This window comes from Hyla sarda, chromosome 8, assembly GCF_029499605.1.
Source record: "Hyla sarda isolate aHylSar1 chromosome 8, aHylSar1.hap1, whole genome shotgun sequence".
In the NCBI taxonomy this organism is placed as follows: domain Eukaryota; kingdom Metazoa; phylum Chordata; class Amphibia; order Anura; family Hylidae; genus Hyla; species Hyla sarda.
Genome location: NC_079196.1, coordinates 35842268 through 35864390, shown reverse-complemented (window position 1 = coordinate 35864390; position 22123 = coordinate 35842268). Strand labels below are relative to the sequence as shown.

The window sequence follows — 22123 nt, the reverse complement described above, 5'->3', positions numbered from 1 at the left end:
CCCTAGGGAGCGGGGCCGCGCGCGCCGGGACAGAACAGACGGAGAGCGAGTCAGGTAGGGGAGCCGGGGTGCGCATCGCGAGCGGGCGCTACCCGCATCGCGAATCGCATCCCGGCTGGCAGCGGAATCGCAGCGCCCCGGGTCAGAGGACGTGACCGGAGCGCTGCCGCGGGGAGAGTGAAGCGAGCGCTCCGGGGAGGAGCGGGGACCCGGAGCGCTCGGCGTAACAGTACCCCCCCCCTTGGGTCTCCCCCTCTTCTTAGAGCCTGAGAACCTGAGGAGCAGACTTTTGTCTAGGATGTTGTCCTCAGGTTCCCAGGATCTCTCTTCAGGACCACAACCCTCCCAGTCCACTAAAAAAAAAATTTTCCCTCTGACCTTTTTGGCAGCTAAAATTTCTTTGACCGAGAAGATGTCCGAGGAGCCAGAAACAGGAGTGGGAGGAACAGATTTGGGAGAAAAACGGTTGAGGATGAGTGGTTTGAGAAGAGAGACGTGAAAGGCATTAGGGATACGAAGAGAGGGAGGAAGAAGAAGTTTATAAGAGACAGGATTAATTTGACACAAAATTTTGAAAGGACCAAGATAGCGTGGTCCCAACTTGTAGCTAGGGACACGGAAGCGGACATATTTAGCGGAGAGCCATACCTTGTCTCCAGGGGAAAAAACGGGGGGAGCTCTTCTTTTCTTATCCGCAAACTTCTTCATGCGTGATGAAGCCTGTAAGAGAGAATTTTGGGTCTCTCTCCATATGATGGAAAGGTCACGAGAAATTTCATCCACAGCGGGCAGACCAGAGGGCAAGGGAGTAGGGAGGGGGGGAAGAGGGTGACGGCCGTACACCACGAAAAATGGGGATTTGGAGGAAGACTCAGAGACCCTGAAGTTATACGAGAATTCGGCCCATGGGAGGAGATCTGCCCAGTCATCCTGGCGGGAGGAAACAAAATGTCGCAAATAATCACCCAAGATCTGGTTAATCCTTTCTACTTGTCCATTGGACTGGGGATGATATGCAGAAGAAAAATTTAATTTAATCTTGAGTTGTTTACAGAGAGCCCTCCAGAATTTAGACACGAATTGGATGCCTCTATCCGAGACAATCTGCGTAGGCAACCCGTGAAGACGAAAAATGTGTACAAAAAATTGTTTAGCCAACTGAGGCGCAGAAGGAAGACCAGGAAGAGGGATGAAATGTGCCATTTTGGAGAATCGATCAACGACCACCCAAATAACAGTGTTGCCACGGGAAGGGGGTAAATCAGTAATAAAATCCATACCAATCAGAGACCAAGGCTGTTCGGGGACAGGCAGAGGATGAAGAAAACCAGCGGGCTTCTGGCGAGGAGTCTTATCCCGGGCACAGATAGTGCAGGCTCGCACAAAGTCCACAACATCCGTCTCCAGAGTCGGCCACCAATAGAAGCGGGAGATGAGTTGCACAGATTTCTTGATACCCGCATGACCTGCGAGATGGGAGGAGTGACCCCATTTGAGGATTCCGAGGCGTTGGCGAGGAGAAACAAAGGTCTTTCCTGGAGGAGTCTGCCTGATGGAGGCAGGAGAAGTGGAGATCAGGCAGTCAGGTGGAATGATGTGTTGCGGAGAGAGTTCAACTTCTGAGGCATCCGAGGAACGAGAGAGAGCATCGGCCCTAATGTTCTTATCGGCAGGACGAAAGTGAATCTCAAAATTAAATCGGGCAAAGAACAGAGACCACCGGGCCTGGCGAGGATTCAGCCGTTGGGCAGACTGGAGGTAGGAGAGGTTCTTGTGATCGGTGTAGATAATAACAGGAGAACTTGATCCCTCCAGCAGATGCCTCCATTCCTCAAGTGCTAATTTAATGGCTAGAAGCTCTCGATCCCCGATGGAGTAGTTCCTCTCCGCTGGAGAGAAGGTCCTAGAGAAAAAACCACAAGTGACAGCATGCCCGGAAGAATTTTTTTGTAGAAGAACAGCTCCAGCTCCCACTGAGGAGGCATCAACCTCCAATAGGAAGGGTTTGGAAGGGTCAGGTCTGGAGAGGACGGGAGCCGAAGAAAAGGCAGACTTGAGTCGTTTAAAGGCGTCTTCTGCTTGAGGAGGCCAGGACTTGGGATCAGCATTTTTTTTGGTTAAAGCCACGATAGGAGCCACAATGGTAGAAAAATGTGGAATAAATTGCCTGTAATAATTGGCGAACCCCAAAAAGCGTTGGATAGCACGGAGTCCGGAGGGGCGTGGCCAATCTAAGACGGCAGAGAGTTTGTCTGGATCCATCTGTAGTCCCTGGCCAGAGACCAAATATCCTAGAAAAGGAAGAGATTGGCATTCAAACAGACATTTCTCAATTTTGGCATAGAGTTGGTTGTCACGAAGTCTCTGAAGAACCATACGGACATGCTGGCGGTGTTCTTCTAGATTGGCAGAAAAAATTAGGATATCGTCCAGATATACAACAACACAGGAGTATAACAGATCACGAAAAATTTCATTGACAAAGTCTTGGAAGACGGCAGGGGCGTTGCACAGTCCAAAGGGCATGACCAGATACTCAAAGTGTCCATCTCTGGTGTTAAATGCCGTTTTCCACTCGTCCCCCTCTCTGATGCGGATGAGGTTATAGGCGCCTCTTAAGTCCAATTTAGTGAAGATGTGGGCACCTTGGAGGCGATCAAAGAGTTCAGAGATGAGGGGTAAGGGGTAGCGGTTCTTAACCGTGATTTTATTAAGACCGCGGTAGTCAATGCACGGACGTAGGGAGCCATCTTTTTTGGACACAAAGAAAAATCCGGCTCCGGCAGGAGAGGAGGATTTACGGATAAAGCCCTTTTTTAGATTCTCCTGGACGTATTCGGACATGGCAAGAGTCTCTGGGGCAGAGAGAGGATAAATTCTGCCCCGGGGTGGAGTAGTGCCCGGGAGGAGGTCGATAGGGCAATCATAAGGCCTGTGAGGAGGTAGAGTCTCAGCTTGTTTTTTGCAGAAAACATCCGCGAAGTCCATATAGGCCTTAGGGAGACCGGTTACTGGAGGAACCACAGAGTTACGGCAAGGGTTACTGGGAACCGGTTTTAGACAGTTCTTGGAACAAGAGGACCCCCAACACTTGATCTCCCCAGTGGACCAATCCAGGGTAGGGGAATGAAGTTGAAGCCAGGGAAGTCCAAGGAGAATTTCCGAGGTGCAATTGGGGAGGACCAAAAGTTCAATCCTCTCATGATGAGATCCGATGCTCATAAGAAGGGGCTCCGTGCGGAAACGTATGGTACAGTCCAATCTTTCATTATTTACACAATTGATGTAGAGGGGTCTGGCGAGACTGGTCACTGGGATGTTGAACTTGTTGACGAGAGAGGCCAAAATAAAATTTCCTGCAGATCCAGAGTCCAAGAAGGCCACTGTAGAGAAGGAGAAGGCAGAGGCAGACATCCGCACAGGCACAGTAAGACGTGGAGAAGCAGAGTAGACATCAAGGACTGTCTCACCTTTGTGCGGAGTCAGCGTACGTCTTTCCAGGCGGGGAGGACGGATAGGACAATCTCTCAGGAAGTGTTCGGTACTAGCACAGTACAGGCAGAGGTTCTCCATACGGCGTCGTGTCCTCTCTTGAGGTGTCAGGCGAGACCGGTCGACCTGCATAGCCTCCACGGCGGGAGGCACAGGAACAGATTGCAGGGGACCAGAGGAGAGAGGAGCCGAGGAGAAGAAACGCCTCGTGCGAACAGAGTCCATATCTTGGCGGAGTTCCTGACGCCTTTCGGAAAAACGCATGTCAATGCGAGTGGCTAGGTGAATAAGTTCATGTAGATTAGCAGGAATTTCTCGTGCGGCCAGAACATCTTTAATGTTGCTGGATAGGCCTTTTTTGAAGGTCGCGCAGAGGGCCTCATTATTCCAGGACAATTCTGAAGCAAGAGTACGGAATTGTACGGCATACTCGCCAACGGAAGAATTACCCTGGACCAGGTTCAACAGGGCAGTCTCAGCAGAAGAGGCTCGGGCAGGTTCCTCAAAGACACTTCGGATTTCCGAGAAGAAGGAGTGTACAGAGGCAGTGACGGGGTCATTGCGGTCCCAGAGCGGTGTGGCCCATGACAGGGCTTTTCCGGACAGAAGGCTGACTACGAAAGCCACCTTAGACCTTTCAGTGGGAAACAGGTCCGACATCATCTCCAGATGCAGGGAACATTGGGAAAGAAAGCCACGGCAAAACTTAGAGTCCCCATCAAATTTATCCGGCAAGGATAAGCGTATCCCAGGAGCGGCCACTCGCTGCGGAGGAGGTGCAGGAGCTGGCGGAGGAGATGACTGCTGAAGCTGTGGTAGTAACTGTTGTAGCATAACGGTCAGTTGAGACAGCTGTTGGCCTTGTTGCGCTATCTGTTGTGACTGCTGGGCGACCACCGTGGTGAGGTCAGCGACAACTGGCAGAGGAACTTCAGCGGGATCCATGGCCGGATCTACTGTCACGATGCCGGCTGGCAGGTAGTGGATCCTCTGTGCCAGAGAGGGATTGGCGTGGACCGTGCTAGTGGACCGGTTCTAAGCCACTACTGGTTTTCACCAGAGCCCGCCGCAAAGCGGGATGGTCTTGCTGCGGCGGTAGTGACCAGGTCGTATCCACTAGCAACGGCTCACCTCTCTGGCTGCTGAAGATAGGCGCGGTACAAGGGAGTAGACAGAAGCAAGGTCGGACGTAGCAGAAGGTCGGGGCAGGCAGCAAGGATCGTAGTCAGGGGCAACGGCAGAAGGTCTGGAAACACAGGCAAGGAACACACAAGGAACGCTTTCACTGGCACTAAGGCAACAAGATCCGGCAAGGGAGTGCAGGGGAAGTGAGGTGATATAGGGAAGTGCACAGGTGAACACACTAATTGGGACCACTGCGCCAATCAGCGGCGCAGTGGCCCTTTAAATCGCAGAGACCCGGCGCGCGCGCGCCCTAGGGAGCGGGGCCGCGCGCGCCGGGACAGAACAGACGGAGAGCGAGTCAGGTAGGGGAGCCGGGGTGCGCATCGCGAGCGGGCGCTACCCGCATCGCGAATCGCATCCCGGCTGGCAGCGGAATCGCAGCGCCCCGGGTCAGAGGACGTGACCGGAGCGCTGCCGCGGGGAGAGTGAAGCGAGCGCTCCGGGGAGGAGCGGGGACCCGGAGCGCTCGGCGTAACAACCGCTTCTTACATTTCAGTTCTCGTCATTAATATTTCACGAGGTTTCTTTTAATTAAATTTTATTAAAGAAAATGGCGCGCTGATGGCCGGCGAGCGCCCAAGACATGTTTTTGATTAGTGGATGTATGAAAAACAAGGCCGGGCTGATTAATATTCACACACACTCGGCTGCCTCGCTGCTACCAGTCACTTTATGGCAGAGACCTGCGTCACTTTGCAGAATAATAAATGGAAAGAAAAGCCACAGCCTCTCATGAGGTACGGTGCACTTCGCAGTTCAACAAAGACGGCCGGCTTTTGTCATGGATGAAGAGCCGTGTGTTACGTAATCCGCAATAACTAAAGCCTCTGTCTTCTGGCTGCATGGCCTGTGTATACCTACAGAAACTTCATGTTGAAAATACAGGCTAGTCGGTATATACAGTAGGGACAATTGTGCAAGTTCTCCCACTTAAACAGATGAGAGGGCTGTAATTATCATCATAGGTTATACTTCAACTATAAGAGACATAATGAGAAAAAAAATCCATAAAATCACACCGTCTGATTTTTAAAGAATTTATTAGCAAATTATGGTGGAAAATAAGTATTTGGTCACCTACAAACAAGTAAGATTCCTGGCTCTGACAGACCTGTAACTCCTTCTTTAAGAGTCTCCTCTGTCCTCAACTCATTACCTGCATTAAAGGGGTACTCCGGGGGAAAACTTGATTTTTTAATCAACTTATGCCAGAAAGTTAAACAGATTTGTAAACTACTTCAATTAAAAAATCTTAATCCTTCCAGCACTTATTGGCTGCTGAATACTACAGAGGAAATTATTTTCTTTTTGGAACACAGAGCTCTCTGCTGACATCATGACCACAGTGCTCTCTGCTGACATCTCTGTCCATTTTAAGAACTGTCCAGAGTAGGAGAAAATCCCCATAGAAAACATATGCTGCTCTGGACAGTCCTTAAAATGTCAGCAGTGAGCACTGTGGTCATGATGTCAGCAGAGAGCACTGTGGTCATGATGTCAGCAGAGAGCACTGTGTTCCAAAAAGAAAAGAATTTCCTCTGTAGTATTCAGCAGCTAATAAATACATGGAGGATTAAAATTTTTTAATAGAAGTAATTTACAAATCTGTTCAACTTTCTCGCACCAGTTGATAAAAATAAATAAATAAATTCCACCGGAGTACCCCTTTAATGGCACCTGTTTGAACTTGTTATCAGTTTAAAAGACACCTGCCCACAACCTCAAACAGTCACACTCCAGACTCCACTATGGCCAAGACCAAAGAGCTGTCAAAGGACACCAGAAACAAAATTGTAGACCTGTACCAGGCTGGGAAGACTGAATCTGCAATAGACAAGCAGCTTGGTGTGAATAAATCAACTGTGGGAGCAATTATTAGAAAATGGAAGACATACAAGACCACTGATAATCTCCCTCGATCTGGGACTCCAAGCAAGATCTCACCCTGTGGTGTCAAAATTATCACGGGAACGGTGAGCAAAAATCCCAGAACATATTGGGAGAATGTCATATGCTCAGATGAAACCAAAGTAGAACTTTTTAGTAAAAATTCAACTCGTTGTATCTGGAGGAGAAAGAATGCTGAGTTGCATCCAAAGAACACCATACCTACTGTGAAGCATGGAGGTGGAAACCTCATGCTTTGGGGTTGTTTTTCTGCTAAGGGACCAGGACAACTGATTTGTGTAAAGCAAAGAATGAATGGGGTCATGCATCGTGAGATTTAGTCTGAAAGCCTTCCATCAGCAAGGGCATTGAAGTTGAAAAGTCGCCGGGTCTTTCAGCATGACAATTATCCCAAACATACCGCCTGGGCAACAAAGGAGTGGCTTTGTAAGAAGCATTTCAAGGTCCTGGAGTGGCCTAGCCCGTCTCCAGATCTCAACCCCATAGCAAACCTTTGGAGGGAGTTGAAAGTCCATGTTGCCCAGCAACAGCCCAAAAAATCACTGCTCTAGAGGAGATCTGCATGGAGGAACTGGCCAAAATACCAGCAATAGTGTGTGAAAACCTTGTGAAGACTTACAGAAAACATTTCACCTCTGTCATTGTCAACAAAGGGTAAATTATCATTTCACACCATCATTTGCAAATAAATTCTTTAAAAATCAGACAATGTGATTCTCATTCTGTCTTTCATAGTTGAGGTATACCTATGATGAAAATTACAGGCCTCTCTCCTCTTTATAAGTGGGAATACTTGCACAATTGGTGGCTGACTAAATACTTTTTTTGCCCCACTGTATGTATCTTCCAACCAGTGTGCTTTTAGCTGTTCAAAACTATAAATCCAAGTATGCCAGGACAGCCGAAGCTGTCCGGGCATGCTTGGAGTTATAGTTTTGAAAGAGCTTAAGGTACACTGGTTGGGAAACATTGCTGTATGTGTGTAGGAGTAACTGAGCAGATTTTTTTTTTTTTTTTTAAAGAGTACCTGTCATATCCCATATATGTTACTCAGTACCTAATCCTGATCATGTGCATATCATTTTTATGTGTCTAGCACCTATATTTCTCTCATAAATACTTTTTATCTGTTGCTCAATTGCTTTGTCATTCTGTGCTCTGGATAATTTATTTGTCCTCAATCTGCATGATGTATCTTTCTCCCTGAGTCTACTGTGCTGTGCTGTGTCTCTTCATCTTCATTTTTGTATCTGACAGTGCCCATCTATGCTTCTGATTTTTCTCAGCTTAGGAGTTCAGAAGGCGGCCTTACCAGTTGTAAACAGCTTTCACTCTATAAAAGTGCACACAAAGGTAGCTGTCAATCATTACTTAGGACCACCCATTGGACTTGTAATTTTAAATTATGTGCCAATAAATTATTAAATACATCTTTAGTGACAATAAACTAATAAACATTTTTACTCTTCACCTGGGATAGGCTTGGAACAGAACCTGTAGGCCCACTTAGCCCATCTTACCTGACCCACCTGACCAAAGGGAAATGGATTGCTTAAAGGGGTATTCCAGTAAAAAAAATGTTTTAAATCAACTGGTGCCAGAAAGTTAAACAGATTTGTAAATTACTTCTATTTAAAAACATTAACCCTTCCACTACATATCAGCTGCTGTATGCTCCCCAGGAAGTTCTTTTCTTTTAAAATGTATTTTCTGTCTTACCACAGTGCTCTCTACTGACACCTCTGTCTCTGAAACTGTCCAGAGCAGGAGATGTTTGCTATGGGGATTTGTTCCTGCTCTGGACAGTTCCTGACATGGACAGAGGTGTCAGCAGAGAGCACTGTGGTCAGACAGAAAATAAATTTAAAAAGAAAGGAACTTCCTCTGGAGCATACAGAAGCTGATAAGTACTGGAAGGGTTAAGATTTTTAAATAGAAGTAATTTACAAATATGTTTAATAATCTGGCACCAGTTGATTTAAAAAAAAAAATCTCTGGAGAACCCCTTTAAAGGGAAACTCTAGTGAAAACTATGGTTACCCATATAAATTCTCGCCTGTATTTATGAAACCAGATCTCACTGCTGTAAGTTTCTGGTAGAATACACCTCTTCTATTGTATAGCAACAATCCGGGATTGTATTGGGCGAGAACTTCATATTCTGCAGGTGTCACAGAGTCTTCTCCAAGCTTTTATCACATTGCCTGTGACATGTATGCTGCTCCACATAGCACAGTCTTCAGCCTCCCCATGTGCATTATGGGACATGGGGTTACCAGACTGACAGGTTGTAGATAGTGATGTCTGTAATGTATGTTTGACACAACCATTACTAGTGGAGTGTGGTTGTCAATCACAGATGGTCTTCTGCTGGTGACCCACATGATCATCAAGATGTACCATTGAGTCCTTTTGCAGCTAAAAGACTGTTCTTGATTGGGTTGCTGCCCAGATTGTTTATCTTCTGTGAAATTAGGCGAAAAAGGGACATTGAACCTGAACCCTTACAGGTGCCTTATTGGCCTGGAAGGACAGATTTGTAGGGACCCCTCTTCTTTCAGAGTAGGGATTGTGATAGACCGCATCTTTGTGCACTTTTTTGTGTGACACATTTGCACTTGGCAATAGGCAGAAAAAAAGCGTCACTCACCCAGTGGCAGAAGAATATGCCTTTAATCTTAATATTGGGGCAAACAACAAACAAAGCAGGACATGGTACAGATGGCAGGGGCTGAATGCCCCTGTCATCTGTACCATTTCAAGCTTTGTTAGTTGTTTGCACCTTATATGAAGATTACAGATGCATTCTTCTGCCACTGGGTGAGTGCCGCCTTTATTCTGTCTATGGCTATGTGCCATTGCTAGTGTGAACTGTATCCTATCACGCAGTTCCAAAGCTTTATCTTTTTGTGTGGTTCGTACATTTGCACTTGGGTGATAGGCCACTGTCTCGGCACTTTAAAATAACATTTAAAAAAAAATAACGATACCCAGTTGCAGTAAAGCGTTAAATACCATAGGTCCTCATCTTTTCCCTAATATTGTTCATCCACACCGCACATACAAAGCTCTGTTTATACATCTTACCCTATCGGATTAGGAAGGCTAAGGGTGACTTACATTAAATAAATGTGGGCGGCAATTGGCCACCAAGGTCTCTTCCTGGAAACCGTATCTTTAAAACTGAACCTAATGGATCTTTAATAAGATTTTCGCTGCCGCCATGAATCATCTTTTTCAAAGACACAAGAAAGAGTTCAATAATATCCAAAAAAATCTGAGTCTTGAGGAAAACCCTCAAAGGAATCGTTCTTATTTTTATATTTTTACTTAATATAAATCTTTGTAGAAATATCAAACCCACACTAGTAACCTTAGGTACATGTAAGTATGGGAGGAAAAACTATCCAGTTATCTCAGATAATGAGATGTTTTGGTCATAATTCTCAGAAAACTGAGCTTGTTTGTGATGTTCGATTTGCTTTGACAGAGTCTTTGGAAACGGCATCTGTGAGAAATATATATTTATCTGTTATTTTGATTGCAGAGGTCCACAGCTCAGAAAAATACATCTTTACCAAAATAGCTTCTGGTAGTCTCAAAAAAATAAATAAAAATAAACTGGTTCCAGTTCTGATATAAGAGCTAGCCAAGAATAATAATAATAATGATAATAACAACAATGATAACAATAATAATATAAATAATAATTATAATAATAATATGACAAACATTTTAAAATGACAAAAAAAAAAAATATTCCAGCCCATAACAGCATACACTCTACAGGAAGGTGGTTCCTGCCCATAAGAGCTTACACTCTACAGGAAAGAAGTCCCTGACCATAAGAGCTTACACTGTACAGGAGAGAGGTCCCTGTCCATAAGAGCTTATACTCTACAGGAGAGAGGTCCCTGCCCATAAGAGCTTACACTCTACAGGAGAGAGGTCACTGAACATAAGATCTTACACTCTACAGGAGAGAGAAACCTGTACATAAGAGCTTACACTCTAAAGGAGAGAGACCCTGTCCATAAGAGCTTACACTCTACAGGAGAGAGGACCCTGCCCATAAGAGCTTACACTGTACAGGAGAGAGGACCCTGCCCATAGGAGCTTACACTCTAAACGAGAGAGGTCCCTGTCCATAAGAGCTTATACTCTACAGGAGAGAGGTCCCTGCCCATAAGAGCTTACACTCTACAGGAGAGAGGTCCCTGAACATAAGATCTTACACTCTACAGGAGAGAGAAACCTGTACATAAGAGCTTACACTCTAAAGGAGAGAGACCCTGTCCATAAGAGCTTACACTCTACAGAGAGGACCCTGTCCATAAGAGCTTACACTCTACAGGAGAGAGGACCCTGTCCATAAGAGCATACACTCTACAGGAGAGAGGACCCTGCCCATAAGAGCTTACACTCTACAGGAGAGAGGACCCTGTACGTACAATCTTACAATCTACAGGAGAGAGGACCCTGCCCATAAGAGCTTACACTCAACAGAAGAGAGGTCCCTGCCCATAGGAGCTTGCACTCTACAGGAGAGAGAACCCTGCCCATAAGAGCTTACACTCTACAGGAGAGAGGACCCTGTACGTACAATCTTACAATCTACAGGAGAGAGGACCCTGCCCATAAGAGCTTACACTCTACAGGAGAGAGGACCCTGTATATAAGAGCTTACACTCTACAGGAGAGAGGACTCTGTATATAAGAGCTTACACTCTACAGAAGAGAGGTCCCTGCCCATAGGAGCTTGCACTCTACAGGAGAGAGAACCCTGCCCATAAGAGCTTACACTCTACAGGAGAGAGGACCCTGTACATACAATCTTACAATCTACATGGGAGAGGACCCTGCCCATAAGAGCTTACACTCTACAGGAGAGAGGACCCTGTATATAAGAGCTTACACTCTACAGAAGAGAGGACCCTGCCCATAAGAGCTTACACTGTACAGGAGAGAGGACCCTGCCCATAGGAGCTTACACTCTACAGGAGAGAGGACCCTGTATATAAGAGCTTACACTCTACAGGAGAGAGGACCCTGCCCATAAGAGCTTACACTCAACAGAAGAGAGGTCCCTGCCCATAGGAGCTTGCACTCTACAGGAGAGAGAACCCTGCCCATAAGAGCTTATACTCTACAGGTGAGAGGACCCTCCCCATAAGAGCTTACACTCTACAGGAGAGAGGACCCTCCCCATAACAGCTTACACTCTACAGGAGAAAGGACCCTGTATATAAGAGCTCACACTCTATAGGAGAGAGGACCCTGCCCATAAGAGCTTACACTCTACAGGAGAGAGGACCCTGTATATAAGAGCTTACACTCTACAGGAGAGAGGACCCTGCCCATAAGAGCTTACACTCTACAGGAGAGAGGACCCTGTCCATAAGAGCTTACACTGTACAGGAGAGAGGACCCTGTATATAAGAGCTTACACTCTATAGGAGAGAGGACCCTGCCCATAAGAGCTTACACTCTACAGGAGAGAGGACCCTGCCCATAAGAGCTTATACTCTACAGGAGAGAGGGTTCATAAGTGCAGATTCCCATTGAAGACAATAGGAGGCTGCTGCACTGGAAACTCTGCCCAGAATGTCGTAGTGTGCATGGAGCCTAAGAGTTGACTTAGACCCCAACCAGGGTGCCTCTAGCTGTGGCCTTTGGCTGTCGGGGCATGCTGGGAGTTGTAGTTTTGCAACAGCTGGAGGCACCCTGTTTTGGAAACACTCTGCTAAACAGATAAGGGACAACGTCCACATACAAACTAAGCGAAGTGGCGATAACTGGAATACAATCCTATATAAACATAAAGAGACAGCACAATGCATTAATCCTGAGGCTTTACTTATAGATGCATCCGATACAGGAGAGAGCAGCGGTGCAGGCCGCTAACAATATAACAACACATAATACAATATAATTATAGTATAATGGCATCCAGGTCTAACAAAGCACGAGGTGGAAACTGGAAAACAGGTTCCACCCGTCCGTCCGTCCATTTACCTATTTTATCCATCCGTCCATCTATATCACATACATTTTCTAGTTGCTAAAATCTATTAAAATCTGCAGTAAAATGTTAACTTGTCGCTTGGAAAATAATGTAATAAAAATGCCTGAAGAAATGTCGAAAGGAGAATTGTGGCTGATAAGCGGCCGAATTAAGCACATAGCTTATTTCCTGTTATCAGGATTTACAATGGATTTAGAATGGAGGGAATATATTATTTGTAAATAAAAGAATAATTCCATGCCCTTATATAGGAGTAATGATTCGTAGTCACCTTTTATGTTCCCCCAGATAGGAGCGGTTAAAAGGGATTAAACTGAACAAGTAAATCAGGTCATGTACCCCGCAGATCACATATGTCACCTATGGCACCGTATGCGCACAGGTACTTTTCCGGCCTCAGGGCTAAGACATGCTGATGTCCAATGTTAAAGAAGGACTCTGTAATTTTATTACTTCAACTTGGTCATGTGATCACCAGTCTGACTCTAAAAAAAAAAAAAATATTGTGCTTAATGAGAGTCATAGGATGTTCATCCAGTATTAGTTATACATTAGGACTGGGGTTACGATTATTAGTTATACATCTCCCTTCCTAGATCTCTATACTGCTGCTATCTCTATGGGATCAGGATATATAGTAGTTATACACCTCTCCTCTAGATCTATCTGTATACTGTTGTTATCTATATGGGATTAGGATATATATATATATATATATATATATATATATATATATATATATATATTATATACCTCTCCTTCAGCTCTATCTGTATATTGCTGCTATCTCTAAGGGATCAGGATATATAGTAGTTATACCCCTCCAGCGCTATCTGTATACTGCTGCTGCTATCTCAGGAGGATATATATATAGTAGCTATACACCTTCCCTGTGGTTGTGTTTCTTGCTGCTTTTTTTATTTTCATTTTTTTTTTTTTTTTGCTATGAATTTTCTCAAAATCCTGATAAAGATTTAGATATTGTACCACACTTGTGTGATATACAGTAAAAAATGAAAACATTTTTAAACATTGGTGTAAAATGCAGTACAAGTTCAATCTTCATAAAACACCTCAATTGTGATTGTTGGTAAAATCTCTTTTGCTTCATGACGATATCACTTTGACTAAGAAAAAGCATGAACTAGACAGTGTGAACTGACACCAACCCACTGCAAAGGAAATAAGAATCTTAAATCGTACCAGAAAAAAAAAAAATCGGGACAGAACAAAAGGTCTTGTTAAGTTTAAGTCAGTCCCCAAACGGTAGTGGTCAGAATCCAGGGTCCATTCACATTTTGTATTTTTCCAAGCGAAATTCCATTTAGGAATTTTCCTGTGGAAAATTTGACGCAGCATCCTTCCATTGTTTTCAATGGGATTCTGCTGCACCATTCACACTACATAGTTTCTGCAGCGGACATTCCTCTGTGGTAATTCCGCATCCCAGACTTCACGGAAAGCATGAACATGTTCAATCTTTTGGCGGAATCCCTTCGGAATCGCACTGCTGTTGATGGAGATGCCTTGTTTCTGGACAGTCCTAGCGCCAGCTTGTTCTGGCAGTGCCGGCTGACCATGGAGTCTCTGCTCTGAATTTTTCTGAGCAGAAATTACATAGTGTGAATAGGGCCATAGAGAAAAGCTTTAAAGGGGTACTCTGGTGGAAAACTAAATTTTTTTCAAATCAACTGGCTCCAGAAAGTTAAACAGATTTGTAAATTACTTCTATTAAAAAATCCTAATCCTTCCAGTACTCAGCTGCTATATGTTCCAGAGGAAGTTGTGTGGTTCTTTCCAGTCTGACTACAATGCTCTCTGCTGCCACCTCTGTCCATGTCAGGAACTGTCCAGAGTAGGAGCAAATCCCCATAGCAAACCGTACAGAACAGTTCCTGACATGGACAGAGGTGTCAGCAGAGAGCACTGTAGTCAGACTGGAAAGAACAACTCAACTTCCTCTGGAGTATACAACAGCTTATAAGTACTGAAAGGATTAAGATTTTTTTCATATAAGTAATTTACAAATCTGTTTAACTTTCTGGCAACAGTTGATTTGAAAAAAAAAAAAAAAAATGTTTTCCACCGGAGTACCCCTTTAAAAATGATTGATGGCATTACCAATCCAGTCATGGCAACTGTGGCCAGAAGCCAGTTTACATCTGGTGCCGTCAAATAGCATGGAACATCGGCGCCATACCTGACAGGCCCATTGTCTGTGAAACAGATGGGACTGCAAGCCATAGATAGCATCATACCGTATATACTCGAGTATAAGCCGACCCGAATATAAGCTAAGGCCCCTAATTCTACCCCAAAAACCCAGGAAAAGTTATTGACTCGACTATAAGCCTAGGGTGGGAAATACATCATCCCCCTATGTAATCATCCAGACCCCCGTCATTAACACCCCCGTCATCATCCCCCCGTCATCATCCCCCTTCATCATCCCCCCCTTCATCATCATCGCCTGTCATCATCCCCCTGTCATCACCCCCCCTCTTCATCATTACCGCCTGTCAATCCAGTGGTCTTCAACCTGCGGACCTCAAGATGTTGCATAACTACAACTCCCAGCTGATGGCTGTCCGGGCATGCTGGGAGTTGTAGTTTTGAACATCTGGAGGTCCGCAGGTTGAAGACCACTGCGGCCTTCATCATCATCCAGATCCCCCCTCCCCCCTTTAGTTTTCTACTCACCTCCCCTCGGTGGGAAGGAAGGGTGAGCTGGTCCGGGCCATCTATGCTGCAGGGACCGTCCGGTGGGGAGGGTTAGTCTGTCTTCGCCGGGAGGCCCTCTTTTCCGCTCTGGTCCCGGACTAGTGACGTTGCCTTGAGGATGACGCACAGGGACGTTCATGAGCAGGTACGAACGTCCCTGTGCGTCGTCATCAAGGCAACGCCACTAGTCCGGGCCGGGCCTCCCGGTGAAGATGGACAGCACGGAACGACTAACCCTCCCCACCGGACGGTCCCTGCAGCATAGATGGCCCGGACGGGGGGGGGGGGGTGTGGATGATGACGAAGGCCGCAGTGGTCTTCAACCTGCGGACCTCCAGATGTTGCAAAACTACAACTCCCAACCGATGGCTGTCCGGGCATGCTGGGAGTTGTAGTTTTGCAACATCTGGAGGTCCGCAGGTTGAAGACCACTGAACAGGCGGAGAGTTCACTCGAGTATAAGCCAAGGGGGGTGTTTTCAGCACGTGCTGAAAAACTCAGCTTATACTTGAGTATATACGGTAGCTTCACCATCGGCACCACAAAAAAAAAGAGGAGACCGGGATGGCACTGGAATGCAGCAAGGTAAGTTGTTGACACTGTCTCTAAATAAAGACTTTTCATTCCAATATAACCTTAATGTGATACAAGTGGCTGCCAAGTGTTACATCTAATGTGTATAACAGAAAACAACATAGCCCGTGGCTAGTGAAATCCATGGACTACATACAGCAGAACTGTCACATGCTGCTACAGTGTAACGCTTGCAGCCAGTGTATAAGTAACTCAAATGGGTTATGCCTCTTCCGATTTTCTGTTGACACGTTCAAGAAAATATTTAGGTCAATCATGGGAAAATCCTGGAGGGAATACAGGAAACAATGTAATTGTGAAAATGAAGTTCGTTAGTAGAGCTATGAATATTATATTACGCTGTAATTAAATGCGGTTAGCATAGGTGTGCGCAGCCTATTGCATTAGGGTGTGCACCCTAAGGCACAAACTCACGCTGCGCGTGCGTATATATTGTATATACACACACACACACACAGTTAGTATAGTTCCCCCACATTAGGTGTGCAGTATAGTTCCCCCACATTAGGTGCAGTATAGTTCCTCCACATTAGGTGCAGTACAGTTTCCTCACATTAGGTGCAGTACAGTTCCCCCACATTAGGTTGTAGTTCCCCACCTTAGGTGCAGTATGGTTCCCCCACATTTGGTTGTAGTTCCCCCACATTAGGTACAGTATAGTTCCCCCACATTAGGTTGTAGTTCCCCACCTTAGGTGCAGTACAGATCCCCCACATTAGGTTGTAGTTCCCCACATTAGGTGCAGTATAGTTCCCCCACATTAGATGCAGTATAGTTCCTCCACATTAGGTGCAGTACAGTTTCCTCACATTAGGTGCAGTACAGTTCCCCCACATTAGGTGCAGTACAGTTCCCCCACATTAGGTGCAGTACAGTTCCCCCACATTAGGTACAGTACAGTTCCCCCACATTAGGTACAGTACAGTTCCCCCACATTACCCCACATTAGGTGCAGTACAGTTCCCCCACAATAGGTGCAGTACATTGCCCCCACATTAGGTGCAGTACATTGCCCCCACATTAGGTGCAGTACATTGCCCTCACATTAGGTGCAGTACAGTTCCCCCACATTAGGTGCAGTATAGTTATAATTGTAGGGAGGAGGGCAAGTCTAGAATTTACCATGAGGCTTACGGGACTAATTCTACCCCTGATCTTATATTTGCCAAGGGGTTCAATGGGCGGAGCCAAAGCGTTGTCAAAATTATGTTTTGCCTAGAGTGTCAGAAATCCATGCACCAGCCCGGACTAGACCTCCCACTTGTGTGTATGTTGCTGGTGTTTATAGGGAGGCATTTGATGTGGATGTGCAAAAAAATTGTAAGTTGAATGGTAAAACTCATGTTTTTCTTTACTTGGCAAACAGAAGAACGCTTTTACTATAAGATGGGGGCACAGAGGGGGGAATAGTCCAAATAGAAATTTTTTTTTGCACCAGATTGCTTGAAAAAGGGATGCGGCACACTGCGCTCTATGTCGGGCTAGAGCTGATTGTGGCCGTCTGCAGTAGTTTAGCACTATGGCCCCCTAGCCAACAGAGTGCTGGGCGCTGCTATTCCACGGGCGATATTTGAATATCAGATACAGCATCTGTATAGGTATTTATAATTAAAAAAAATAATAAGTAAAAAAATAATAAATGAAAAAATGGTGCACAATGGTGCATAAAAGGCAAAACTACACATCACTTTTCAACCAATCTGGCGCAAAAAAAATTTGCCAAGTAAAGAAAAACATGAGTTTTACCATTTAACTTACAATTTTTTGCACATCCACATCAAATACATCCATTATACATACACTGTACAGCAATCATATATTCATCATGCATAAACTGTACAGCAATCATACATTCATTATACATACACTGTACAGCAATCATACATTCATCATACATACACTGTACAGCAATCATACCTCCATTATACATACACTGTACAGCAATCATACATCCATTATACATACACTGTACAGCAATCATACATCCATTATACATACACTGTACAGCAATCATACATCCATTATACATACACTGTACAGCAATCATACATCCATTATACATACACTGTACAGCAATCATACATACATCATACATACACTGTACAGCAATCATACATTCATCATACATACACTGTACAGCAGTCATACATTCATTATACATACACTGTACAGCAATCATACATTCATCATACATACACTGTACAGCAATCATACATTCATTATACATACACTGTACAGCAATCATACATTCATTATACATACACTGTACAGCAATCATACATTCATCATACATACACTGTACAGCAATCATACATTCATTATACATACACTGTACAGCAATCATACATTCATTATACATACACTGTACAGCAATCATACATTCATTATACATACACTGTACAGCAATCATACATCCATTATACATACACTGTACAGCAATCATACATTCATCATACATACACTGTACAGCAATCATACATTCATTATACATACACTGTACAGCAATCATACATTCATTATACATACACTGTACAGCAATCATACATTCATCATACATACACTGTACAGCAATCATACATTCATTATACATACACTGTACAGCAATCATACATTCATTATACATACACTGTACAGCAATCATACATTCATTATACATACACTGTACATCAGTCATACATTCATCATACATACACTGTACAGCAGTCATACATTCATTATACATACACTGTACAGCAATCATACATTCATCATACATACACTGTACAGCAATCATACATTCATTATACATACACTGTACAGCAATCATACCTCCATTATACATACACTGCACAGCAATCATACATTCATTATACATACACTGTACAGCAATCATACATTCATTATACATACACTGTACAGCAATCATACATCCATTATACATACACTGTACAGCAATCATTCCTCCATTATACATACACTGTACAGCAATCATACATTCATTATATATACACTGTACAGCAATCATACATTCATTATACATACACTGTACAGCAATCATACATTCATCATACATACACTGTACAGCAATCATACATTCATTATACATACACTGTACAGCAATCATACATTCATTATACATACACTGTACAGCAATCATACCTCCATTATACATACACTGTACAGCAATCATACATCCATTATACATACACTGTACAGCAATCATACATCCATTATACATACACTGTACAGCAATCATACATCCATTATACATACACTGTACAGCAATCATACATACATCATACATACACTGTACAGCAATCATACATTCATTATACATACACTGTACAGCAATCATACATTCATTATACATACACTGTACAGCAATCATACATTCATTATACATACACTGTACAACAGTCATGCATCTATCATACACAGACACATATACTGTCCGGACATGCCTTTACAGATGCCTCTCCCTGCTTCCCCCTCACCCACCCCTCTCTTTACCTGTCCCGGGCGTCCCCTCAGTTCTTTGCCCCACTCACCAGTCAGCTGGCCTGCTTTCTGATGAGCTCATACACGGCTGAGGATGGTGGCAGGTGCAGTAAGTGGTTGTGACACAGTGCGCACTCGCACAGGCTGTATCTGACTGTGGCCGGCCACCGTAGTTTAGCACTGTGTCCTGTTACCCAACAGGGCGCTGGGGCGAGCGCTGTTATTCCGCTGGCGATATTTGAATGTGCGGTGTCTGTCGGGGGAAGGAGTCACTCACCACCCCCTTCATGGACCAGTAAGAAGGTGACTGAGCGGGCAGGTTGGGTGACTGAGCGGGCAGGTTGGGTGACTGAGCGGGGGGCCCCTGTGGGCTGCTCAGTGGCGGCCGCGGATCCCCCCCTGCCCTGGGCTTGATTAGGGTGTGCCCAGGCACACCCGGCACACCCCGTGCGCACGCCTATGGCGGTTAGTGACTTGCTTTCTGTGTATATTACTTCCAAAAAGCCTGTAAATATTGGATCTTACTACAGTGGTCCCTCAACATATGATGGTAATCCGTTCCAAATGGACCATCGTTTGTTGAAACCATCGCATGTTGAGGGATCCGTGCAATGTAAAGTATAGGACAGTGGTCTACAACCTGCGGACCTCCAGATGTTGCAAAACTACAACACCCAGCATGCCCGGACAGCCGTTGGCTGTCTGGGCATGCTGGGAGTTGTAGTTTTGCAACATCTGGGGGTCCGCAGGTTGTAGACCACTGTCCTATACTTTACATTGTCCGCAGGTTGTAGACCACTGTCGCTGCGTCCCCGTGGTGTCCCCGACGCTCTGGCAAGGCCTCTACTTCCCCGGCATCCTCGCTCTCCGTCGCCACCATCACGTCGCTACGTACGCCGCTCCTATTGGATGACGGGACGGCGTGCTCAGTGACATGATGACATTGGACGAGAGCGCCGACGATGCAGGGGATCCTGAAGAGGACGTACCGGAGCCCCGAGGACAGGTAAGTGATCGTCAGCGGACCACACGGGGCACCGTAAACGGCTATCCGGTGGCAGCTGAAGCAGTCTGCGCTGCTGGATAGCCGTTTATGCGATGGCCCCGACATACAAAAGCATCGTATGTTGATGCTGCCTCTGAGAGGCCAGCGTATGTTGAAATGATCGTATGTCGGGGCCATCGTAGGTCGGGGGGTCACTGTGATGAAATGTGTCAAAATGTACAGTGAGCCATATCTTGTATTGGTTTAGGCAGGACATCCCTGCAGGGCTGCAGTGAGGAATTGTTGAGCCCCATACAGTCAGGGGAATACACCATTAAAGTGTCACTGTCATTTAAACAAATACTAAACACAAGAAAGATTCCTACAGCACTGCGAACAGTTGGAACTACAGTCTCTCGGTTATGGATCTACTTTGCAGGTGCAGTAATGGTGGTGCTCAGGCAAAGATACAAGATATACTTAAAAGAAGATAAGAAAAACTGGCCACTCACCAATTTCGTCCTCTTGCTTTATTGCATAAAATACTCACATAGATACATAGGGGAGAGGGAAGTAGGGGGGGAGGGTACAAGTGGCCGCTTGTACCCCCAGCTCCTTCCCTCTCCCCTATGTATCTATGTGAGTATTTTATGCAATAAAGCAAGAAGACGACATTGGTGAGTGGCCAGTTTTTCTTATCTTCTTTTGAGTCATTTGAACAAACTTTGCATAGATCAATAGTACAAGTGAATATAAGAAACGTCATAATATATCTTATTAGACAAAAATGCTTGTTATCCAACCTTTCCCTCACCTCTACCTGCTACTCACATTTTTCTTGTGTGAAAATCAGCTTTGGCCCGTGTCTGCAAGACAAGCAATACAAGTCTATGTAGAGGGAGGAGGGAGCTCTGCCCACCAGCTCTGGGAGAACTGCAAATTAGAGATGAAGCCTGCAGAGCAGAAATGGGCTGACAAATACCATATACAGGTTTTATAATGGCCGGCCTTTGGCTGTCCGGGCATGCTAGGAGTTGCAGTTTTGCAACAGTTGGGGGTCCAGTAGTTGATAAACACCGGCATGATGACTAATGAAAGGAGAAGGTCCTTGTGTAACAGGCACAAGGAAGGGTTTGCAGACAGCAGTGGCAGATGGGAAATGAAAAGGGTAAGTAAGGGTTTTTTTTTTTTTTTTTTTCTATTTAAGTGTGTTCTGAGCATACCTCAAGCATACCTTTTACGGGTACATTCACACTTACAGTATCCTGCGCATATTTGATGCACTGGATTTGAAGCTGAAGGATTTATGCTGCAGAGTTTAATGTAAATTAAAGGGGTATACCGTGCTGACAACTTATCCCCTATCTAAAGGATAGGGGATAAGTTGCCTGATCACGCAGGGTCACGCTGCTGGGGACCCCCGTGATCTCGCACGCAGCACCCCGCTCTCATCAGGCCCCGGAGTGAACATCGCTCCGGGTCTGATGAATGCCGATCATGGGGCAGGAGTATAGGGATGTCACAGCCCCACCCCCATGTGACGACATGCTCCGCCCCCTCAATGTAAGTCTATGGGGCAGGGGGCGAGACAGCTGGCCATAGACTTGCATTGAGGGGGCGGAGCTTGACGTTACGATCACTGGCCCCGTCATCAGACCGGAGCGGATGTCCGCTCCGGAGCTTGATGAGAGCGGAGTGCTAGATGCGAGATCGCAGGGGTCCTCAGCGGCGGGACC

At 45.3% G+C, this 22123-nt stretch overlaps 1 protein-coding gene across 1 annotated transcript in view; it reads right to left on the bottom strand.

The window, feature by feature from the left end:
• The window catches only part of KCNJ3 (potassium inwardly rectifying channel subfamily J member 3), a 257569-nt gene that overhangs the window by 20667 nt on the left and 214779 nt on the right, over positions 1-22123 (bottom strand). The gene's annotated exons all lie outside the window — the stretch shown is intronic.